This window comes from Leuciscus leuciscus (genome assembly GCF_965113295.1).
Source record: "Leuciscus leuciscus genome assembly, chromosome: 18".
NCBI classification, from domain to species: domain Eukaryota; kingdom Metazoa; phylum Chordata; class Actinopteri; order Cypriniformes; family Leuciscidae; genus Leuciscus; species Leuciscus leuciscus.
In genome coordinates this window covers 35,081,227-35,107,875 of record NC_138742.1, presented here as the reverse complement: position 1 = coordinate 35,107,875, position 26,649 = coordinate 35,081,227, and the positions used below count along the sequence as shown (strand labels likewise).

Genomic DNA, 26,649 nt, shown 5'->3' with positions numbered 1-26,649 from the left:
ATGGTGCATTGATTGATTTAGATGAATTTTGAGTTGTATGTTTTGTAATCTCTACACACAGGTTTTGGGAGATTCAACTCAGAGTGTCAGAACAAACATTTTACCAAGCAGGAGTGCAGGGAAGGCAAAACTTAATTTTCTTCATTCTTAATAAGGTGTGGGAGAGGGGAGAGGGGAGAGGGAAAAAACTGTAAACTGAGGTATTACTTCCTTCTTGAGTTGGCCCTAGTTGCATCAAATCACTCCGTCTGGAAGGGAGGCAAAGGAGATGAAGAATATCCCAACAATATCCCCACAATTTTTCAATGTCCCATTTGACAGCAAGACATTCTTCTCAAGGAGTAGGAACATACGGTTAACATACATGATTGGGTGCTCCATACCATCATGCACCTGGGACAGCATTGCTCCAATCCCTACTTCTGCTCTCTTTCTTTGGTCCACTTAACCTAGTTTGGGAGGTACTTGCGGGTCAGTTCGTTTAGGGGGGGCTGCTTTTGTGACAAAGCCTGGGATGAATGTACGGGTAGTAACCAACTAGCCCAAGGAAGGTCCTCACCTGTTTCTTGGTTTGTGGCTGGGGCCAGGTGAGTATGGTCAAAGGTTTCACATTTCCTCTCCCAAAGGTGTACCCCAGATAGTTGGCCTCTTCTTGAGCCTCTGAACACTTACTTGGGTTTGCTGTTAGACTCGCTGCCCTTAATGCCTGTAAAACAGCCTCTAGATGGTGATGTTCTTCCCAACTCCTGCTGTGGATAACAATAATGTTGATAATGTCAACAATGCGCTAGCATATTGTTGGTAGAGGCAGAGAACTCTATCCATGAGTCTTTGAAATTTTGCGGGAGCCCCGTGGACCCCAAAGGGAAGAACCCGGCATTGCAAGGCCCCCTCAGGAGTGGAGAAGGCTTTCTTCGGTTTGGCTTGAGAGGTTAGAGGCACTTGCCAGTATCCTTTGGTCAGATCAAGGGTCGTGATGAAGCGTGCAGGACCCAACTGCTCAATTAGCTGATCTATTCTTGGCATAGGGTAAGTGTCAAACTGGGAAATTAAAATCGTGTGTTCCCATCTGGTTTTGGTACTAGGACAATGGGGCTTAAAGGGATACTTCACTTCTGGAAAGATGAATGTGTATTTAAAATAGGTCATTTATGTAGAAGAAATGTGAAATTATTTTTGAATTTGGAGCTTTCTAGACTGAGAAAAGCCAGAAAAATTATTTTTGGCTTATGTGGATGAAAGACAACAACTCCCAGAATGCACTTGCTTCGCTGCCCTAGGAGGCCACGCCTACCGGTTAGAGAGCGCAGTTGAAAACAAGGCGGCTAGGCTACTAGTGAGACTCCGTGATGAGTTTGCCCGGTATTTTGAGATCGCCCAAAATGTCCAGGATTCGGCTTTTGCGTTCTACAGTAGCCATTCATTATGTTTACTGTGGCGAGCAGGACGAGACTAAGGGGCGCGGGAGAACGGCGCGAGGCCGGTGACGTCATTACTGAGACGCGCCGATCTCGTATCTCTCACGGAGGAGCGGAAATTTTCTTAGCAATGTTAAAACGCACATCAACCGATCACTTGTTTAGCGTTCATGTAAACACTACATTCAGATTCACCAATCGGAATGAATTCAGTTAGACTGAAACAAAAGGTGTGCATGTAAACAATGAATGGCGACTGCAGAAACCAAAAGCCAAATCCCGGACATTTTGGATGATCTCGACGGCCGGACTTTCTCAGCTTTCTCCTACTACTCAGTTTTCTCCACAGAACAAGAGCCTGGTAGCTTAGCTTCCAAAGAAAGACGGCTGATACTGTGTACATTCTGTGAGTGAGATCCCACCCTCTATGGGTGGGCTGAAAACATGCGGGACAGCCCCTCCTTCTGGCTGTAGTCTTTAGCCTCTGGCCAAAAAATCCTCCGATGACGCAAAATGACGGTAATTCGAAAATACTACAGGTTTTCTACTAATACAAAGCTTAATGCTAAATCCTGAAGTATCCCTTTAACCACGCACTTTGGGACTCCTCTATAACTCCTAAATCCAGCATTTTCTGGAATCCTGTAAGGTTAAAGTCTGAAAATCTTCCCAGGTTCTGTTATTATATTAAGTCAAGTCAAGTCAAGTCAAGTTTATTTGTATAGCGCTTTTCACAATACAGATTGTATCAAAGCAGCTTCACAGTATTAAATTAAAATAATACAACAAAGTTTTTTTCAAGAGGAATTTATTGATTGATAAAATTAAATTAAATATCCCCAAAATATCCCCAACTGAGCAAGCCAAAGGCAACAGTGGCAAGGAACCGAAAAACTCCATCAAGTGACCTAATGGTGTCCTAAAACTCCATCAGGTGACCTAATGGAGAAAAAAACCATGGGAGAACCCAGGCTCAGTCGGGGGCCAGTTCTCCTCTGGGATTTATGAGCTAGAGGCCGGATTGTAGTTTGAACTGTAGGATTATAAGAATGCCTGGCTGAAGAGATGCGACTTTAATCTAGTTTTAAACTGGGAGAGCGAGTCTGAGCAACGAACAGTATCAGGAAGACTATTCCAGAGTTTTGGAGCCAAATGTGAAAATGCTCTCCCTCCTTTGGTGGTTCTGGATATCCTAGGTATGACCAAAAGCCTTGAATTTAGTGATCTTAAAGAGCGCGATGGATTATAGGGTGATAGAAGATCCGTTAAATAGACTGGAGCTAAGCCGTTTAGGGCTTTATAAGTCAGTAGCAATATCTTATAATTAATACGGAGCTTTATAGGTAACCAATGCAGTGATGATAAAATCGGTGTTATATGATCATATTTTCTTGATCTCGTAAGAACTCTAGCGGCAGCATTTTGGACTAACTGTAGCTTGTTTATTGAGGATGCAGGACAACCAGCTAATAAAGCATTACAGTAATCCAGTCTCGAGGTCATGAATGCATGAACTAACTTTTCTGCATCAGAAACTGATAGCATATTACGTAGCTTAGCAATGTTTCTAAGGTGGAAAAAGGCTGTTTTTGTAACATATGAAATATGATTTTCAAAAGACAGGTTGCAATCGAGTATAACACCCAGGTCTTTTACTGTAGAGGATAAAGTAACAGGACATCCTATGATGTTAAAGTTGTATTGTGCGAGGTTTTGTGGGCGGTTTTTTGAACCGATAAGTATTACCTCTGTCTTGTCTGGATTTAATAAAAGAAAATTACGCGTCATCCAATCTTTTATATCTTTAACACACTCTGTCAATTTGGAATATTTTGCGTTTTCATCCGGCCGTGATGAAATATATATTTGAGTGTCATCAGCATAACAATGGAAACTAATTCCATGTTTCCTTATAATATTTCCAAGTGGCATCATACATATTGAAAATAACAGAGGGCCTAATACAGATCCCTGCGGCACTCCATAGTTTACTGGAGTTATGATCGATTTTTCTCCATTTAAATAGACAAAATGGTAGCGGTCAGATAGGTATGATTTGAACCAGCTTAGTGCTTGTCCTTGAACACCAGTATAATTTTGTAGTCGTTCTAAGAGTAATGTATGATCTATAGTATCGAACGCAGCACTAAGATCAAGTAAAACTAGTATTGAGATACAGCCTTGGTCAGAAGCTAAAAGTAAATCATTTGTGATTTTAACAAGCGCAGTTTCAGTGCTATGATGCGGTCTGAATCCAGACTGAAACTTTTCATAGATATCATTTTGTTGCAAGAAAGAGCCCAGTTGAGCGGACACCACTTTTTCTAATATTTTAGACATAAATGGAAGATTTGAAATGGGTCTATAATTTGCTAGATTATTATGATCTAATTGTGGTTTCTTAATGAGAGGTTTTATAACTGCCAGTTTAAATGTTCTTGGAACATGACCTAAAGATAAAGACGAGTTAATAATATTGAGGAGAGGCTTCCATTACAGGTAACACTTCTTTCAGTAGTTTAGTTGGTATAGGATCTAATAAACATGTTGTTGTTTTAGATGAAGTGATAATTTTATTTAACTCTTTTTGTTCTATAGTTGTAAAGCACTGTAATTGTTCTTGCGGGGTGATAATTGAAGCTGAATTATAAGGCGCGATTGAAGATTGAACGTTTACAATTGTGGTTCTGATGCTTTCTATTTTCTCAGTGAAGAAGTTCATGAAATCATTACTACTGAACTGTAACGGGATATTTTGTTCGGGTGACGTCTGTTTATTTGTTAGTCTAGCCACGGTGTTAAATAAAAACCTTGGATTGTTTTGGTTGTTTTCTATTAGTTTGCGGAGGTGCTCAGCCCTGGCCGCTTTTAGGGCCTTTTTATAACGTGACATACTGTCTTTCCACGCGATTCTAAAGACCTCTAAATTAGTTTGTTTCCATTTACGCTCTAAAATACGGGTTTCTCTCTTTAAAGCATGCGTAGTATTGTTATACCATGGTGCTTTATTTTTCTCTCTGACCTTTTTTAATTTAATAGGTGCAACCTCATCCAATGTTCTAGAGAGAATGGTGCTCATAGTGCTAGTTAGTTCTTCTAGTTCATCTGTTTGTTTGGGTTCAGGCAGCAGCTGAGACAGATTAGATAAGCAATTTGAGAAATTATCTATGGTGGATGGGAGGATTGTTCTGCCTGGTTGATAACGCGACGCCGCATGACATATTACAGCAGTACGTAATATGCAAGTTACCATGTAGTGATCAGTGACTTCATCACTTTGTGGAATGATATCTATATCGATTGGATCGGTTCCATGTGATATAATTAAATCGAGTGTATGATTAAGACGATGTGTTGGTCCGGTGACGTTTTGCTTGACCCCAAATGAATTTAATAAATCTGTAAACGCAGCTCCTAACGCATCATTTGGATTATCTACGTGTATGTTAAAATCTCCAACAATTAATGCTTTATCGACATTGACTAATAGGTCTGAGAGAAAATCTGCAAACTCTTTTAGGAAATCAGCGTAAGGCCCTGGCGGTCTATATACGGTAGCCAAGGCTAGAGATAATAGGGATGTTTTTCTAACATCTAAGAGCGTAACATTTAGTACAAGTACTTCAAATGAAATAAACGTATAACCCGTTTTCTGAGTAACATTTAGAAAATCTTTATAAATGGTTGCAACACCTCCGCCACGACCAATCAGACGGGGCTCATGCTTATAACAGTATCCAGGAGGAGTAGACTCATTAATACCGAAATAATCATTTGGTTTAAGCCAGGTTTCAGTAAGGCAAAGTACATCGAAGCTATTATCTGTGACTATTTCATTTACAATAACTGCCTTAGGTGTGAGTGATCTAATGTTTAGAAGACCTAGCTTTAGAAATAGTTTTTGTTTACTAATAGCAACATTTTCTGTTTTAATAACAATTAGATTTTTCCTAGATCCTGCATTAGATTTATTATTTGATCTCACTAAACGAGGAATAGACACGGTTTCTATGCAATGTTCTACACTAGTATTTATATCAGTTGAATTGGTGCAGCAGAGACTATGATTTGGACTTTTGGTTACTAGTCAAAGGGTATTTAACATTTTGGAGATGTTATCTGACAGAAGATCCGCTCCGAATCTGCTTGGGTGTAAGCCATCAGCACGGAAAAGCCTAGGACGCTCCCAAAACAGATTCCAATTATTTACAAAGAGCAGTTTCTGCTCATTGCACCATGACATTAACCATTCATTTAGCGCAAATAATGATCGTTGATCGTTGTTTCAGGCGATGTGCTGCGTACCGTATCGATTAGATTCCTGAAGTCTTTCTTCAGAATCTCCGTCTGGCGCAGCCTGATGTCGTTCACTCCCGCGTGCAGGACCACAGTTCCGACGCGCTCGTCACCGTTCAGGATCTCGGGAACGCGAGCAGCGATTTCAGAAACACGAGCACCAGGAAAGCAGTGACTGTGCACCTTACTTTTACCTAACGTAGCGTGTACGTGCCGAACGATGGAATCGCCGATGATCACAGCATCGCGTTCTGTTTCGCGAAGAGGGGAGAAGCGGTTTTGTGTGGATAACTCGAAAACCGGGAGGGTCGGAGAAAGTCTTGGTCTAAACCTGACTCGCGTCTTCCGCTGCGGAACCACCCAGGCTTCGTGGTGGCGTGTTGGAGCCGGAGTGAACGAGACCATGGCTGATCGCGACCGATGCTGAGGAACGCATGGAGTAGACGCGGTCGGAGTCAGCGGGTTAGTAACGTTAAACACTGATTTGTGTGCATCGGCGCGTGATGTTTCAAGAGCCAAACACCGGTCTCTCAGCTCGGCCTGTCTCAATAAAAGTTCGTGGATCTGTTTCTCAACAGCTTCCAGCTCAGACTGCAGTGCGTGCAGCTCAAATGTGTCCTCACCTGCACCAAACGGTAGACTACTTACATCTGATATATTCGCCATTTTAACAGATGGACAGTGAGTTAGCAACGAAGCTACCAGTGATGCTATCAATATTAATACTAATTTATGACTGAAGTCTTGGATATAATCTAGGATATAAAATGTTTGTTTGTAAGTGAGTGTGGAGAAGACGCGTTCAGCCGTGATCCACGGACGTAACCTTTAAGAGTATGCAGCGTTAGATCACTAATAGGCTTGAGACGCGTCTGCTCAACAGTCCGCGTTGTAACTATGAGGTTTATTATTATTTTATTTTTTTTATTATTTTTTTTATTATATTTTTATTTTTGTTGGTTTTTTAGTGGTAGGGGTGTAGAGTAGACGCACGATAGGCGAAAAAAATTAAATAAATGTTTGTTTGTAAGTGAGCGTGGAGAAGACGCGTTCAGCCGTGATCCACTGGAGTAACCTATAAGAGTATCCGGAGTTGGATCACTAATAGGCTTGAGACGCGTCTGCTCAACAGTCCGCGTTGTAACTATGAGGTTTGAGCAGTAACGTTAGTGCTTCTCAGTGAGGAAAAGTAGAAAATGTTCGTTGTAAGCGAGTTTAAAGAGAAAAATCAAGAATTATAAATCAAATCGATAGAGCTCCAAAAACAACAACGCATTCAGACGCAACGCATGATAATAACAGGACAAGACATTACTCACCGTGTTTGTGGAGTGTTTCTTACTCACCTGAGCTTTTATGAACTCAAAGGCGCGAGAGAAAATAAAGAAATAAAAATAGCTGAGCGCACGGGTGGCGCGTTAACAGGCTAGCGAATTACTAGCGTGTTGTGCTAGTAGTAACGGAAGCTAGCGATGTCAGGGTTGGGTAAGCTGTATTTAGTAGTAATATAAACAACTAGAAATTGTAGTAAATGATGGTTCAAAACAAGGAAATACGAGGCTAAGACGGAGCTTACAGCACCGAAGCAAACACACTCACAGCAGGCAGCGAGGCAGAGAGAAAAATCAAGAATTATAAATCAAATCGATAGAGCTCCAAAAACAACAACGCATTCAGACGCGACGCATGATAATAACAGGACAAGACATTACTCACCGTGTTTGTTGAGTGTTTCTTACTCACCTGAGCTTTTATGAACTCAAAGGCGCGAGAGAAAATAAATAAATAAAAATAGCTGAGCGCACGGGTGGCGCGTTAACAGGCTAGCGAATTACTAGCGTGTTGTGCTGGTAGTAACGGAAGCTAGCGATGTTGGGTAAGCTGTATTTAGTAGTAGTATAAACAACTAGAAATTGTAGTAAATGATGGTTCAAAACAAGGAAATACGAGGCTAAGCACCGAAGCGAACACACTCACAGCAGGCAGCGAGGCAGCAATTATTAAAATGTTTCTTAGAACATTTTAATAATTTAAAGAAACTTTTGACACTATAAAGAAGCTCTTTTGCAGGTTTCATGGATGTTAAACCATCAATGGCATTAAAGAAACTGAAAGGAACAACATGAAGATTCTGCTAAACGCCTCGTTCCAGTTCCTCAGGAGAGGAACTGGAACGAGGCGTTTGGCAGAATCTTCAGAATCTTTTATAGGTTATAAGATGGGTCTGTCCAGGGAGATCAGAGAAGATGTTGCGGTTTTGCCATAAAAGCTCTCGTAACTCCTACCTCTGCATAGGGGAGAGTTGATTACCCATCTTCACCTTGGGGGGGTTACGGGGAGAGGTGGGAGGGGTGATAGGTTAATGCCACGGTCTCAAGAGGTTTATGTGGTAGATTTGCTGGCCCTTCCTGCGGCCGGGTTGGCACACTCTGTAGTTGACTGGGCCTGTCCACTCTACAATTTCATAGGATCCAAGCCACCTGGCCAGAAATTTGCATTCATTGGATGGGATTAAGACTAATACCTTCTCACCAGGGTGAAACTCTCGAATCTTTGCCCCTCTGATTTATAACCTGGCCTGCTGTTGTTGGGCCGGATCCTTGCCATTCGGTCGTGCATCTGTTCTACATGTTCAATGACGGTGTGATGTCGTGACAGCTGCTCTTCCCAACTTTCCTTGTCATTGCCCATAGAGGAGCTTGAAGCGTGTGAAACCGTTGAATCTCTCTGGGACTTCTCGAACAGAGAACAAGGCATAAGGTAACAGATAATCCCATTTTTATCAATGTCAATTACTTTCTTCAGCATTTGTTTAAGAGTTTTGTTAAACCTCTCCACAAGCCCATCAGTCTAGGGGTGGAATATGGAAGTTATGAGTTGCTTCACCTTCAGTTGTCGGCAGGTCTCTTTCATCACCATAGACATGAAACACGAGCCTTGGTTCGTAAGGATTTCGTCAGCTATCCCCACCCAGCTGAAGAGTTGGACCAGGTCTCTAGCCACCGCTTTTGAGGTGGTTGATCATAGAGGTATTGCTTCTGGGAATCGGGTGGCATATTCGAGGAGGACAAGAATGTACATGTGTTCCCAGTTGGACTTTGGCAGGAGCCCCACAATGTCCAGCGCAATCCTGCTGAAAGGGGTTTCAAGTATTGGCAGAGGGAGAAGGGGATTTTGATACATTACCTTGAGGCAGTGGAGCTGACACTCCAAACAGTGGCGACAATAATCTTGCACTCCTTCTGGGTCTTTTTAAGGCAGTAAAAGTGGGGTCGGAGAAACCTTCCTTACCTCTATTATCGTTGAGGGGCTCCTTTGAGGCTCAGGCTCAGGAACAGATACAGGCTCAGGAACAGATACAGGCTCGGGAACAGACACAGGCTCGGGAAAAGGAACAGTTCTTGGGACAGTAACTGGTCTAGGAACATGAACAGTTCTCTGGGCAGGAACAGGTCTTGGGACAGGAACAGGCTCTGACGTGGCGGCGGCCATCCTGGCTGAGGGCTCAGGCGGTGTGGCGTCGGCGGCCATCGTGGCTGAGGACTCAGGCGGCGGCCATCTTTGCCGAGGGCTCAGGCGATGAGGCGGCGGCCATCTTTGTCGCGGGGCTCAGTAGGTGAGACGGCGGCCATCTTTGCCGAGGGCTCAGGCGGTGAGGCGGCGGCCATCTTTGCCGAGGGTTCGACAGGCTTGACGTGAAGAAGCTCTAAAAGGGTGGTCTCGACGGGACGGGACAATGAAATAAGAGGAAGACATCTGTATTGTATACAAAAAAATGTGGGGGTGGAAAGAACAACCGTTAATAACAGGAAAAAGGATGTGATAATGACTAGATTACGTATTGGGCATACAACACTAAATCAAAATTTATAAAAAATAGGTAAACATGAAACTGGTAATTGCGATAAATGTGGATATCCAGAAACAGTAAATTCTTTTTTACAAGAATGTACAGCATACAATAGAGAAAGACTTAAATTAGTTTAGTTACTAAAGGATAGGGGTGTAAGCAACTATTCACTTAAGGAAATATTAGGAGAAGGAACAAATTATATAATACATGAGGTTTGTTGTGCCTTGTAGGCATAGGCTACGCGCAGTGCTGCATAAAATAATAATAACAAATATAACTGTGAGCAGCGATTGCGGGCCCAAGCCGGTGGCACCGCCACCCTGGTGCCTTTAGTTACACTAAAGGCACCGGGGTGGCGGTGTCACCAGCTTGGGCCCTCCATCGCTGCTCGCAGCTATATATATATAATTTTTTTTTAAATATATATATATATATATATATATACAGTATATATTAGATAAGTAATATTCTCTGTCTTGTCACTTAAAAAAAAAAAAAAATTATATACATACACTTAAAAAAATAAAATAAATATATATATATATATAAAATATATATTGTTCATACAGGACATCATTCAAACTGCAAAGTGTTAAGTTATATTTGTGTACAGTCGAAATAAAACACAACATTGTGCTTTTGTAAAATAAATTCAAGCAATCTGCCCCCGAAATGGCGCTAATTTAAAAATTAAACTAAAATGCTCACGGATACACGGGCATTCATAACGGTGCACGTCCACGGCGAGGAACGGGCAGAACAGAGTCAACGTTTTTTAGTTCATTCCTACTTCCATAGGAATTCATTGAAAATGCTCGCTCTGCTCTGCACCATTATCAATGTCAGTGAACATATTTTACTTTCGTTTTTAAGTTAGCGATTCAAAAGCCCCCAGCGGTGTCACACGTTGATTAACCGGTGTTAAATTATTCTCACCGTCACATAGCACTATGAATGACAAATATGATCCTTTCACAGGTCTACATCTGCTGTGTGTCTACATTATACACATAAAGTTTGAAGCAAATCGGGTAAAAATAAGAGAGTGATTTCAAAGCATTTTGAAAGTGACAAACTTCCTGCTGCCAGTTGGTGGCGCTATAACTTTGACTCACAATAGTCACATCCATGTGATCGGCCTCTTACAACGAACACACTGCGGAGGTTTCAGCAAGATCAGTTAATGTATGCAGAAGTTATAACACACTTCCTGTGTCCCTTATTCACCATAAATTCGTTTCCTCGCCACGGCCAAACCGTTCGAGATATCAAAAATCTGTTCGCAAGAATTCATCCTCAATGTCTTGACTTCATTCACACCGAGTTTGGTGGCGATCGGATGAATTCCCTAGGAGGAGTATTTCACATTCCATTGTATGCGTTTTCCAAACAACGTATAATAACCGACTTCCTGTTGGGCATTTGTAAAACTTAGAGTACGAAAGTTGTTCGGCCCGATGAGATCTATATGTGTACTGAGTTTCATATTATTACATGCAATAATTGTAATACATGTTTGATTTATGGACCAAGTTTTCGGACACCATTCCAGGGGGCGCTGTCAAGCCCCCCTGCCACGCCCGGGTACCAGCTTCAGTCCGGCCCTGATGGCCGCAGGTTCTGACGTGTGTGCAAAATTTCAAGAGTTTTTGAACATGTTAAGGGCCCCAAAAGTGGCAAAAAGGCAAAAAATAATGAAAAAAAAATTACAAATCCTTCCGGGATTCGCCCTTTCAGGGCTTGGGCCCTAATAAATTAAATCTTCCAAAAGATTTCAGTAACAACTACGCTAGAGAAAAATGTATTGATTACAATATAAAAACATGAAGCCTATTGTTTGGTGCGTTTTGCTTTTCAAACGCACAGCGCGCTCCAAAATATGAAACATTCAAACGCAGAGCACGCTCCAAAATATGAAACATTCAAATGCAGAGCGCGCTCCAAAATATGAAACATTCAAATGCAGAGCACGCTCCAAAATATGAAACATTCAAATGCAGAGCGCGCTCCAAAATATGAAACATTCAAACGCAGAGCGCGCTCCAAAATATGAAACATTCAAACGCAGAGCGCGCTCCAAAATATGAAACATTCAAATGCAGAGCGCGCTCCAAAATATGAAACATTCAAACGCAGAGCACGCTCCGAAATATGATACATTCAAACGCAGAGCGCACTCCAAAATATTATACATTATGGTTACCATATTATACATATCTACGTTTGAGCAGATATCCACAAACACAGTAACGGTTCAACTGCAATGTGAAGTTTATGCAACAATAACATGAACTAATAATTAAGAATTTCTTACCTTACATCTTTCTTGTCTTCAAATCGCGTTCTTCTTCTTCTGAGGTAAATCCAATGTAAGCTCACGGCGTGTCTTCCAAACTCGACGAAAAGCAAAGTCATTGGTGAAGTTTGGTGCTTTGTTTTTGAGGTTACGAGCACGTTCGCGTGACACGTGGGCGATTTGCATGTCAATCTCTTTTGCGCGTGGTCAAATAAAAAATAATGAGCAAGCGCTTGAGAAACTGGACATCTTGTTGGTTTTATACAAATTACTTAAGCAGAGAATATTTGTTTTCAGTTTGAATCCGATGATTTAAAAGTACACACTTAAATGATTATAAAGATATATGGCTCATAAATGTGGGACAAGTATTGGCTGAGTTTTGTTTCAGTTTATAGACGTGCTCAAGAAAAAAAAGTTCAGCGAGACGGAGAGGCGCGTTTGCCGACCCCAGAGGGTTAAATAATAATAATTATTATATATTTTTTCCTTAACCAAGTGTTTTCAACCAAGTAGTGCTCCATACTCCAATCCAGTAGGTGGCGGACAATGCACCTTTTAGTTGGTTTGCCAACCGCCATTTAAACAACAGAAGAAGAATAAGATTTTAGGAAAGAGTGTTTGGAGTGTGGGATTACTCTTTATATTTTTGGAACTGGATATTGGCATAGCCAGAATACACATGTGAACGTCTTAAAAATGTGTATATTTATATGGGAGTCACGACTTTTGCACCAAAATAAACACCCTGCACTGTGAATTCTTTTTCATTGTCACTGATTTTACACCTTCACCGTCGTACACCCTAACAGCTACGTTCAGACTGTCAGTCCAAATCTGATTTTTGTGCATATACGATTGAAGTCCCATCAGATTTAGCAAGTGTGAACACCCAAAACTTCTGTGAAATGAGATTTGTACAAATCTGTTTCAAGCTACATTCTTATGTGGTTTGAAATCCTATTTAAATCACATTTCTGGGAGGGGGCTTCCGGTTCGCGACCAAGATGGCTGCGTAATTTCAAAGCTCTCCGACGGTTTTCCTAAAAACAACCCTAAAACTTTTGAGATTTGACTATAAGTGAAATTTTACTAAATATGGAGGCTAGGGTTGCTACAAGGAGGAGAAAGACGAAGGGCACAGCACCTGTTACTGAGGATTTACAACAGGACAGCCGAAGCTGCTCTCCGGCCCACGAGGCCGAGGGGCAAGAAATGGAGGAGGTTAGCTTGGAAAAGGTACTAGCCGAACTGAGAGATTTTAGACGCGACAACAAGCAACAGCTCTCGGAGATACAACAACACTTGCACAAGACAAACGATAGGCTGGATGAAGCTGAGGGTCGAATTGAGGAGGTGGAAACGGCCATGCAGGCGGCTTCTTCGTTACTTACGCAACTTTTACAACGCCAGGACAATATGGAGGCTAAACTTATTGACCAAGAGGGTCGCGCACGCCGAGAAAACATTAGGATTTACGGTATTCCCGAGGGGGCTGAAGAAAATAATATCGAAGGTTTCATTGATATACTGCTTCGGTATTGCCTGGATTTCCCCCAGGACACGCAGATCAAAATTGAAAGAGTCCACAGAGCTCTTGGCCCTAAGCCCGCTGACGTGCGATCAAAGCCTCGCTCAATCATTGTCAAGTTTGCGAGTTACAAAGTCAAAGAAGAAGTTATACGTAGAGCCTGGCAGAAGGGACAAGTGCAAAACAAAGATGACCGCTTTTATGTGGACCACGATTACCCACCAGCTATTATCAAGAAACGTGCGGAGTACAATCAAGCAAAGAAGGTGTTGAAGGAAAGGAAAATTAAGTTCCAAACTCCCTACCCTGCAAGACTACGCGTCTTCTATGGAGACGAGACCTGCCTGTACCAGACCGCGGCGGAGGCAACGTCAGACTTGGCATCACGGGGGCTCCCAGTCAAAGTTATCTGTCCCTCAGTCAGCTCATACCAGCGGGAAATACAACGGCTTTCATCTTGGCAAGTGGCTGGAGACCAGGATGCAGTTACACCGATACCCCTTTTCCACCAAGGCAGAGCTGGTGCTGGTTCGGAGCCAGAGCCTAGTTTCAAATCGGTTCTTTGTTTTTCCACCGCCAAAGCACCAGCTCCGAACCAGTAAAACTGGTTCTTAAGTAGCACCAAATCATTGTAGGGTCTAGAACGGAGCCAAGAAAGAACCGCTTGCGTCAGAGGCTGGGGGCGGGGTTACCGTGGCCAACAACACTGAGGAGAAACTTGTGACCGCCATTTTTAAATAGCAGCTAGTCGAGCTAATAGCAGCTCGATTATAATATCCGTCTATGTAAGTTACGGCGAGCTGCACGAACGCGTTGGACTCGCCGTGTTTGGATGCCGATTTATTTTCACAAACCCATGAGCATCCATAGTAACGCAACGTCTATTATTGTTGATGCCTTGTTCGAGATGCATCGGAGCAGCGTGGACCGATCAGAGCTGCGGGAGTGTTTGGAGATCATACGACTCCTTGTGCTTTTTGATCGCTTTCGCAGTGCTTTGATTTCATGTGCTGATCGTTCTGCGAGAAGCCGATGCATCTCGAACAAGTCTGGTGTGTTTGTGTTTGGCGCTGCCGAACCTAGCGTTGCTGGGCAACATAATATGTATGCAGTGACGTAAGATATAGCTCTGTTGTGGCTCTCTGGCCGGTGGAAACGCAAACCGGTTCGTCAGTCGAACCAACTCCGAACTGGCAATAGCTCTAGCTCTGAACCAGCACCCGGTTCTTGTTGGTGGAAAAGGGGTACGAGAGGCATGCGCTCCCAGGAGGATGATGAGCCTCGGCAGCGGTTTAAAGAAAAGCTGCAGGAATTCAGACGTCTACCCCCAATTACAGATAAGTGATTCCCAACAGAACGCATTTAGACTGCTGCTTGTTCGAATAAGCTAACAGAAGATGTCCTTTTAGTTCTAGCTGTTCCTTCGTTCTACTCCTAACTAATTGTAAACTAAAATGTCGGAGCATACGAACATTTTGAAGACTGGCTAAAATCACAATGCAGCCAATACAGTGGGCCCTACGCTACGTGATGAGCGGGTTTTCCCCTGAAAGGTGCTCTAACATCTCGAGCCCCTTAAAGGTTCAGTTCATTGGAACCTCTGATCTGGAAGCAAACCTTGTGCAAAGAAATGACATTTTGATATTTCATCATATTTTAGTTTTGTTCATGTTTTACTTGTTCGTGTTACAGGTGTGCATTACTTTTATTTGTTTTGTATGGATACGTCTTCAGTTAAAAACATAGGAAACCATGGCTGACAAACGTACTCTAAAATTTGCATCATTTAATGTGAATGGGGTTCTTAACCCCATTAAGAGAAATAAAATATTGTCTAAAATGAGAAAGGAAAAAGTACAAATTGTTGTTACAAGAAACACATCTTAATTCACTGGAACACGAAAGATTAAAAAAGAATGGGTTTTTCTAAAATATATTACTCGTCCTATAAATCAGGTCATAGACGGGGTGTGGCTACTCTAATATCACAAAGAGTGCCATTTGAACTCATATCTGAAACTACAGACAAAGAAGGGAGATTTTCACTGATAACTGGTAGGATAGATGGAGTCCAAATGACACTGTTGAATGTATACGCTCCCCCAGACAGTGACATTTCATTTTATAGAAAACTATTTGATTTAATGGCACAATCAACTGGTATACTTATTTGTGGAGGGGATTGGAATATTCGACTTAATTTTAGACTAGATTCCTCAAGACAGATTCCCCAAACGTCTTTGCAGAAGAAAATTAAGATCCTCATGTCAGAATATGGTATTGTGGACATTTGGAGGGATTTACATCCAACAAACCGAGATTATACCCATTTTTCCCATGCGTATACAGTATACTCTAGAATTGATTATTTTTTCATTTTTAAAAGGGATCGTCATAAGGTATGTAACTGCGAGATTGGAAACATTGATCTTTCTGACCATGCTCCTCTATTGCTAAACGTAGAAATAAATGATGATTTCAAAAACACACAGTGGAGGTTGAATACAAGTGTACTGAACGACCTACAATTTTCCAAATTAATCAAATCCGACATAAAAACGTTCCTAAAAGAAAACCTTAATGGTGAGGTGAGCCCAGAAATCGTCTGGGACACATTGAAAGCGGTTATGAGGGGTCAAATCATATCATTTTGTATCCAGAAAAAAAGAGCTAGGCAAGTTAGATTATTAGAGTTAAATAGGGAATTAAAAGAGCTAGAGGGAAAACATAAGAGAGAATTAAAACCGGAGCTCAATACTAAAATAAAAATATTGAGAAATAATATTAATGCACTATATTTACAAGAAATACGAAAGAAGATGATTTATACCAAACAAAAATACTATGAATCTGGGGCTAAGTTTGCTAAACTCTTAGCGAGCAAATTACAAAAGCAACAAACAGACAACACAATATGTAAAATAAGAGACCCAAATTCTAAGAGATGCGTTTATAAACAAAATGAAATTAAACAGGCCTTTCAGAGTTACTATAAACAGTTATATAACCAAAGTTAAAAGATGGAAAACAAATCAAGGGTTTCCTTGAACAATTTAATTTACCTGTTTTGTCGGATGATCAAAATCAAAGGCTAGTGGCTAATATCACAGAAAGAGAACTATTCTATGCCATATCAAGGCTTAAAACAAACAAATCTCCTGGTCCAGACGGATTTACGTCCGAATGGTATAAAAAATTTAAAATGGAGCTATCGCCATTCCTCCTTCAAATACTTAATCAGGCTCTAAAAGAGGGTAAGATGCCACCATCATGGAAACAGGCCACAATATCTGTAATTTACAAAGAAGGAAAGGACCGGCTTAATTGTAGTTCCTACAGACCTATTTCTGTTCTTAATATTGATTACAAGCTTTTCACATCAATTCTTTCGAAGAGAATTGAAGAGATACTTCCACAACTCATTTTTACTGATCAGACAGGATTTATCCCGCAAAGACAAACTCATGATAATATAAGACGTACATTACACATACTAAACCATATTAAAAAACACCAAACACAAGCTGCAGTGATCAGCCTTGATGCTGAAAAAGCTTTTGACTCTGTAAGCTGGGATTTTCTGTTTGGAGTACTGGAGAGATTTGGTTTTCACTCAGATTTTGTTAAAGTGATCAGGGCACTATACACAAAACCAACTGCACAGATCAAAATAAATGGTTATTTATCAAATACTATTGAACTAGAACGCGGGACAAGACAAGGGTGCGGGCTCTCCCCTTTACTCTTCGCCCTTTATATAGAACCGCTAGCTCAATTAATAAGGCAAACAAACAGTATAAAAGGTATAAATATTTCTGGTGATGTACATAAGCTGGCGCTATACGCCGATGATGTGTTATTGTACATAAGTGAACCAAACACATCACTTCCCAAAGTATTTCAGACTCTAAGTAGCTTTGGTGATTACGCTGGGTATAAACTAAATGTAAACAAAACACAGATATTAACATTTAATTATAATCCTCCAAAAACAATAAGCGATGAATTAAATCTTAAATGGGATCGGACCATATTAAAATACCTAGGTATCTTAATCCCCAAAGATATAACTATTACAGCTAAGTGTAACTATGATGATCTTTTGAGTAAAATAAAACTTGATATAAAGAGATGGACCATCATCCCCTTTATGAGTCTAATAAAAAGAATCGAATCTGTAAAAATGAACCTATTACCAAGATTTCTATTTTTGTTCCAAGCCCTCCCAGCAGAAATTTCAAAAAAGCAATTCTTAGAGTGGGACAAAATGATTTCTAGATTTATATGGTTAGGGAAAAAACCGAGGATCAGATTTAAAACACTGCAGCTCTCTAAAGAAAACGGGGGTATGGCTGTACCACATCTTAGAAATTATTTCTACTCTGCACAAATTAAACCCCTGATGAATCTATGTAATACAAACTACCGTGCTAGGTGGAAAGACATTGAAGTACTTCTCATGTCAGAACCACCTTTAATGGCAATACTGGGAAATAAAGACTTAGAAAGGACTCTAGGTAAGATTGAAAACCCTTGACAATCACAATTAAAAATCTGGACGGAGGCTAAACATCAATATAAATTGCATGGTAATTTGAAGATAATAAGATGGTGTGCCTACGACCCTGATTTTAAGCCCAATCAAACAGATGTTGGATTCCAGAACTGGATATCTAAGGGTATAACAACACATTTCTCATTAATAGATAAAGGTAAAGTGAAAGATTTCCAAACACTTAAAACCAGTCATAATCTGGAGAAACAGGACTTTTACAGATATCTACAGATACGCCATTATCTCAATCAAGAAGTTATTAGATCCCTGGATGTGCAGGAACCAGTGCTTCATGAAATATTAATGGCATACCAGGCAAAGGTTAAAAAAAGTATTGTTTCACGGTTGTATAAGGGATTTATGAATAAACAAACAAATTCAACATTATATGTGAAAACAAAATGGGAAAGGGAAAGTAACATGAAAATAACTGATGAGGAGTGGAATGGTTGCTGCATATCACAGTGGAAATGTACAAACTCATATTCATGGAGGGAATTTGGTTGGAAATGCTTGATCAGGTTTTTCATTACTCCAAAACAAAAAATGTCTGGTTCCGAGGAGGAGACTAAGTGCTGGAGGCAGTGTGGAAGTGAAGATGCCAACCACTGGCATATATTCTGGGATTGTCCAGTAATAAAACAATATTGGATAGAGATACACAAAGATATGGAAAATATTCTTAACATGAAAATACCCTTCAAGTTTAACTATTTTATTTTGGGTAACACAGACTTTTTGCCGGATTATGCAAAGTATCTGTTCAGAATTTTAATTATTGCATGTAAGAAAACTGTCACCAGACACTGGCTCCTCCCTGATCCCCCTACTCTGGAAAGATGGATAGAATGTGTTAATGAAATCTACCAGATGGAAAGACTAACATTTTCACTCCGTTTGCAGATGAATAAATTTGTAATTTTATGGTCAAAATGGGTATCCTATGTTAATCAAACACTACATGCAGGAATGTTGTCTTGATTGTTTTCAAGATATTGGTAATCAAGGGTTACTTCTATTGTACCTTTTCTTTTTTTTTTTTCATAATTGTGTTTGTTGTATTTCACTTCTATACGTATTAGAGATTTGTCACATAGTAATGCACCCTTTGTTTTGTGTTCTAATGTGTTCGTTATATTTACAAAAATCGGAATGTTGGGAATGGAGAATTGTGGTCTTGATCACAGACTGGAACTGTGACCATGTGGTAAATGTAAATCTGGCTATTGTATCACTCCCAATGTTTCAAAAATAAAGAATTGTAAAAAAATTAAAATAAATCACATTTCTGGAAATCCGTTTCAGTCTGACAGCTCTGATCGGATTTCGTGTGGATTATGTGACTTATGTGATTATGTGATTTATGTGGATTATGTGAACATGCTGAATCTTCAGCACCAGGTCCCTGTTTTCGCATAACTGATCTCGAGACTGTGCTAGTTTCAGCCAGTCGTCGAGATAGTTGAGAATGCGAACGGCATGTTCATTCATAGGAACAAGGGCTGCTTCCACAATTTTCGTGAGGAAGCGGGGAGACAGAGACAGCCCGAAGGGTAGGACTTTGTACTGATATGATCAACCCTCAAACGCAAAACGCATCGTTAGCATCTTGAACTGTAGCTTGTGAAGTCTCCAATTCAAAACTCGCAGGTCTAAGATTGGCCGTAACCCACTACTTTTCTTGGGTACAATGAAATTGGACCTGTAAAACCCCGTCTTCATATCGGCTGGAGGGACCGGCCCTATCGAGTCCTTCTCCAGCAGCACATGAGCATCGACAGTTTTCACTGTAGTGAACTGGACACCCCTGAACTTGGCGGGACACTGGGTAAACTGAATCGCATAGCCGAGCCTGATGGTCCAGAGGAGCCAGCGAGACAGACTGGGGAGCGCTAGCCAGGCTCTCAGAGGCCGTGCAAGTTCCTAGGAGGTTGGTTCCCCGTAGGAAAAGCCCTCACCATGACCCTCAAATCGCCCGTACTACTGCCTGAAGTAACCCTTTGGGGAGGATTAGATCGAGGGGACCCCACCTACTGCAGTCTAGGTATCAGGAATATATCAGGAAGCACATGATATCAGGAAGTAACGTAATACGCCCATGATGACAGGAAGGTGACGGCGTAAATCGAGTTACCCCTCCCACTTCTGCTAGTTTTACTGAGATATCTTATCCTGTGTGAATTGGCCATTATTATTACAGACGTCCTGTAGTAAAATTGCATCACTCCATCTACCCTTGTAAAGTTAAAACTAAAGACACGAGACCTCCCTTGGGTCCTCCACTCTACTGATTGCACTACAGGAATGTATAATTTTTTTAAATTATAATTATCAGTCAAGAGAGTGCAGAGTTGGGTCTGAATTTGTTTTAAAGTGCATTTAATCCACTAAATAAAGTGCATCCAACTAAATAAAAACAATATGCACAAAACCAGCCAAATTGAATGGAAAACAGCTTGTTACATGAAAGAGCGAGAGTAAGAGAAAGAGAGAGAGAGTGTGTGTGTGTATTTCTTCTGTCCTTATTTTTTTCTTTTTGTCCTGTACTAGAGCCTCAAGCGCACGTTTTCTTAGATTTGCAGCATGCTTGAGCTTGGCCCTTCTTTCCTCCTCAGCTGTAGCCCTCTTGCTTTCCTGAGCATTGCCTAAAAGATGCCAACCATACTCAAGGCACCTTCCTTCCTCTTGCTATGATTCCTCTGCCGCTGGGCCTTGTCGGTGGCTCCTTTAATAAGGATGTTTTGGCAGAGTCTGCGGTCTACTTCCCCAAACCTAACATCTGTTCGTCCAAAGATCTCTACTGCCAACTTCTCCCTCAACTGTAGCTGATACTTTACAGTCTGAATAGCACTGAAGGTTGACATGTTCATGCTTGTTCTTATGGAGTCAATTAGTGTTGTCAAAAGACCCGGTACTTCGGTACCAAGTCGGTACAAATTTTTTTTTAACGTCACGGTACCAGGTTTTCTCAAACCCGGTACTTGATGCGCGTGCATGCCCGAAGCGCGTGCAGTTGCGTCCTCTTCATAAAAGCGCTGATGGCGATCGGCGGTGCTGCTGCTGATGTGGTGCTGATGTTTTTGCGCGTGCAGATACGTTATTTCAAATGGCGCGAGGCAAGCGCGCTCATAATAGAAGCGGCGCACTCGCTTTTCCATGTGCGTTCATGGATGCATAGCAACGACAGACGCCACGGGAGTACAAACGCTTGTGCGAACTGCGCTCTCCATGACGACGAGGAAGTGTGACATAGGCCTATTAATTGATTTCTAGCCCTTGCATTAGCTTTACTACTAGATATATTTATGTAGATGAGAAATAAAAAGCCGTCATTAATATCAGTCCGTCAGAAAAGCAGTTCTAGTCTTATTCTTGGCTGGATAAGATGGCGGCGCGAGTACATCGCGAGGCTCGCGGTCTCTCCAGATTCTGCAATTTAGCAGTATTTTTCTTGCTCATTTCGGGTCTGTTCGTGCAGAACAGTTGTGCCTTAACATCGTACACCCAAGGTGAGCTTTTGGATATTGGTTTGCGAATTTCCGACAGTTTTATGGACAACCTTCGACTCCTTCCTGAGATCGCCAAAACACCCGAGGCTATGCACTCTGCCCGGCCGGGCGGAAGTGCTCGCAGGCGGCGTCGAGATCGTAAACAAAGGCGGGGGAAGCGCGGAGGACTAAGAGCTAAGCTAAAGCTAACACCACACCGGCTCTCTTTACCCAGCATTTTCCTTGCCAATGTACGGTCGCTGTTGAACAAAATGGAGGAGATTCGACTCAACATCACATACAGCAAGAGACTTTTGAACTGTAATGTTCTAATTTTCACGGAAACATGGTTAAACAGCGGAATACCGGACAACGCTATTGAGCTAGCGGGACGCCATACATTCCGGGCGGATAGAACATTAGATGGCTCCGGTAAGACCAGAGGTGGTGGATTGTGCATTTACATTAACAAAGCTTGGTGCACAAACTCTGCTATTGTTGGGAGACATTGTTCAGCTAACCTTGAGTTTCTCATGGTTAAATGTAGACCGTTTTATCTACCGCGGGAGTTCACTTCCACTATAATAACTGCAGCCTATATTCCCCCGGATGCTGATGCCAAGTTTGCTATGAAAGAACTTCACGCAGCCATCAGTAAACAACAGACCGTTCACCCGGAAGCTGCGTTTATTGTTGCGGGTGATTTTAATCATTCAAACTTAAAGTCAGTGCTACCGAAATTTCACCAGCATGTTTCCTGTCACACCAGAGGAAACAAAACCTTAGACCATGTTTACACAAACATGGCTGGAGCTTACGTCGCGGCACCCCTCCCCCACCTGGGACAGTCAGATCACCTTTCTTTGTTCCTCACCCCCAAATATGCACCTCTCATCAATCGCGTGAAGCCATCAGTGAAGACCATCAAGGTGTGGCCTGCGGGGGCAGATTCCTCACTCCAGGAAAGGTTTCTACACACAGACTGGAGTATGTTTGCTTCTCAAGCCACCAGTGGCTCTCACACGGACATTGACTGCTACACCTCCTCTGTACTGGATTATATCAATACCACCATTGACAGTGTTACAACCCAGATGCAGATCACCACATACCCAAATCAGAAGCCATGGATGAACAGGGAAGTGCGACTCCTATTGAAGACACGCAACACTGCCTTCAGATCAGGAGATGCACAAGCCTATAGCACATCCAGAGCAAATCTGAAAAGGGGCATCAAAGAGGCCAAGCACTGCTACAAGCTTAAGATAGAGGGACACTTTTCCAACGCTGACCCTCGGCGCATGTGGCAGGGCATTCAGGCCATCAGTGACTACAAACCCTCTCACTCCACCCCCGCAGCCACTGATGTCAACTTCCTGAACGAGCTAAATGACTTTTATGCTCGCTTTGAAAGAGACAACAGAGAAACTGCCACCAAGCTCAAATCCTCAGCTGACCACCCGCCGATCACACTCTCCTCCACAGATGTCTGCAATGCACTGAGCAGGATCAGCGCACACAAGGCTGCTGGACCAGACAACATCCCTGGACGCATACTCAGGGCATGTGCGGAGCAGCTCGCTGGGGTTTTTACAGACATTTTCAACCTGTCTCTTGCCCAAGCAGCTGTACCAACATGCTTTAAATGCACTTCCATTGTGCCAGTGCCAAAACACTCCAGCCCGAAGTGCCTTAACGACTACCGCTCTGTAGCACTCACACCCATCGTAATGAAGTGCTTTGAGCGGCTGGTCCTGGCACACCTAAAAGACTCTCTACCATCCACATTGGACTCACACCAGTTTGCCTACCGTAGCAATAGGAGCACAGAGGATGCAGTTTCCATGGCACTGCACTCTGTGCTCACACATCTGGACAATAAGAACACTTATGCACGCATGCTGTTTGTTGACTTCAGCTCAGCATTCAACACTGTCATCCCAACTAAGTTAATAGCCAAACTTGGAGACCTGGGCATCAACACCTCCATGTGCAACTGGATTTTGGACTTTTTGACCAACAGACCCCAGAATGTTCGATCAGGCTCCAACTGCTCCACGTCCATCACACTCAACACTGGTGTACCACAGGGCTGTGTGCTAAGCCCGTTTCTCTACTCCCTCTTCACCTCCGACTGCAAGCCTGTGTACGGATCTAATTCCATCGTCAAGTTTGCGGACGACACTACGGTGATTGGTCTCATCAGCAACAACGATGAGACTGCCTATAGGGAGGAGATCAAGCACCTGGCCACATGGTGCACTGAAAATAACCAGCTCCTCAACACCACCAAAACGAAGGAGCTCATCGTGGACTTCAGGAAAGTGTCAAGAGGCACACACGACACCATCCACATCAATGGAATGGCTGTTGAGCGTGTCTCCAGTTTCAAGTTCCTGGGGACCCACATCTCGGCGGACATGACCTGGACAACCAACACCTCCAGCCTGGTCAAGAAGGCTCACCAGCGCCTTTTCTTCCTGAGGACACTGAGGAAGAATCAGCTTTCCTCCACTATCCTGGTGAACTTCTATCGCTGTGCAATAGAAAGCATCCTGACCAACTGTGCTACAGTGTGGTATGGGAGCTGTTCTGTTGCAGAGCGCAAGGCACTGCAGCGGGTGGTGAAAACCGCCAAGCGCATCACTGGGACTCCACTACCTGCCATCGAGCACATCCAGAGGAAACGCTGTCTGCATCGAGCTCGCAGCATCCTTAAGGACTCCTCTCACCCAGCCCACAGACTGTTTTCTCTCCTGCCCTCCGGCAGGCGTTTCAGGTGCCTACGGACCAGGACCAGCAGACTAAAGAACAGTTTTTTCCCCAGAGCTGTCTCTTTATTAAACTCTAACCCTCATTGATCCCACTCCCCTCATATACTGATTGACTCTCCTCTCCCTCCTCACACCTGCCTCCATTTTGTTATTTGCAATACTATAATGTTCATTTGCACTGCTGACTGTTATTATAGTAACAACTGTTTACATATGCATCTTGCACTACTACCTTGACTGGAATATGCTCAATTTGCACTGCCGACTGTTTATTTACAGTACCGACTGTTTACATATACATTTGCAATTCCGTACTTTAACTGTAATATGCAATTACTTTCCACTGCACTTTCACTCGGATAGCTTCTGTCCAAACTTTATTTGCACTACTTTAAATCCATTGTTATACTGCTCATTTTAGCCTAACTTATACATATATCTATTTGTAAAATTCTGTTTATAGTAATAGCCATCTGTATATTATGCTCACATTCTGTTTATAGTAACAGCCATCTGTATAATATATTCATAGTACATATCTATCTGTAAAATTCTGTTTATAGTAACAGTCATCTGTATATTATATTCAGTACATATCTATCTGTAAAAATTCTGTTTATAGTAATAGCCATCTGTATATTATATTCAGTACATATCTAGCTGTAAATTCTGTTCACAGTAATAGTTATCTGTATATTATATTCATAGGACAAATCTATCTGTACATTTTTGTTTATAATAGTATTCAACTCTATATTTATTCAGTACATATCCATGTTCTGCACTTATGGAACCACTGTATATCCTGCACTTGCTGCTATTGCACTTCTGGTTAGACCTAAACTGCATTTCGTTGCCTTGTACCCGTACTTGTGTAATGACAATAAAGTTGAATCTAATCTAATCTAATCACTCTTAGCAGGTTTAAAAAGCCCTTTTAAAGTTAAATATGAATACAGTTTTGGATTAAATAAAAGTATAGTCAAGTCAAATAAAACATATTTTATCTCCTGTATAGTTTGGTAATGCTACAATAAGATACCATTCATTAACATCACTTAATGCGTTATCTAACATAACACATTGAGTGAACAATATATTTTTACAACATTAATTAACGTTTGTGAATGTTATTTAATACAAAACACTTGATTGGTCATGTTTGTTCACTTCATTCATTGTGCATTAAATAATGTTAACAGAAATAATGTTAACTTTTGATTTTAAAAATGTATTTTTAAATTAACCCCTAAAGGAGAATAATTGCGACAGTATATAACTATTGTTTTTTTTTGTTAGGTCATTTTATCTAATGTTATCTAACAAATGGAATCTTATTGTAAAGTGTTTTTAATACTACAGTTTCCATCTTTGTGATATACACTTTAATATAATTATGTAAATGTAATCTAAATTAAGCTTTGGTACCGAAATTGGTACCGAGAACCGTGGATTTTCACTGGTATCGGTACCGAATACTGAAATTTTGGTACCGTGACAACACTAGAGTCAATTATACTGTTAATCAAGTACATGATGATGATTCCACTCCAGGACCGTGGAAGATTGAGAGTGCTGCTTTCACCTCTTGGTTGAAGGCTGGATACCTCCCTGTTTTCATCACATGGGTCCACCACATTTTCTCCCTATTTTCTCCCTCCTTGTAAGTGGACAGACAGGGATCCACATTGTACTTGATGATTTCAATGTGCACATCACTCTCTGCTGGTAAAAGGTGTTTCATCATGGTGGCCAGTTTCTTGAGGCAAATACCAGTCAGTGAGTGACCCCTTATGTGTATGCCAGGTTAAAGAGATGTGTTTTTAGTCTAGATTTTAACTGACAGTGTGTGTCTGCTTCTCGATCAATGCTAGGAAGACTGTTCCAAAGTTTAGGTGCTAAATAGGAAAAAAGGATCTACCGCCAGCAGTCGATTTTTATATTCTAGGTATTATCAACTGGCCAGAATTTTGAGATTGCAATAGACGTGAAGGACTATAATGCGTTAAGAGCTCGCTCAAGTACTGGGGAGCTAAACCATTTAGTGCTTTGTAAGTAATCAACACATTGTATCCCTCTTCTGCGTATAGCGGTCCGTAGCCACAGATCAATCAGTGCCTATGATCCCTGTCCACCATTGAAAGAGTCTACAATGGGCACCAGAACTGAACTGCAAGAAGGATGCCTGGTCCGATGAGTCTGGTCATGTGGACGGAAGTGATGACGGCGAGCTGGTGTAGGGAGTGTGATGCTCTGGACAATGTTCTGCTGGGAAACCCTGGGTTCAGCCATTCATGTGGACATAAATCTGACGCCTGCCACCTACCTAACATTGTTGTAGGCCAGGTACAGCCCTTCATGTTCCCTGGTGGAAGTGCCCTCTCTCAGCAAAATGATGCACACTGCACACATTGTTCAGGAAGGGTTTGAGGAATATC

The 26,649-nt window shown here is 41.8% G+C and overlaps 1 long non-coding RNA gene across 1 annotated transcript in view; it reads left to right on the top strand.

Moving 5' to 3' along the window:
• The first annotated feature begins 2,464 nt into the window (after positions 1-2,464).
• Positions 2,465-26,649, top strand: part of LOC309481229 — a 38,554-nt gene continuing 14,369 nt past the window's right edge. The window contains exon 1 of the long non-coding RNA XR_014199955.1: positions 2,465-2,614. This is a non-coding gene — a long non-coding RNA (uncharacterized lncRNA). The remainder of the gene's footprint in view (positions 2,615-26,649) is intronic.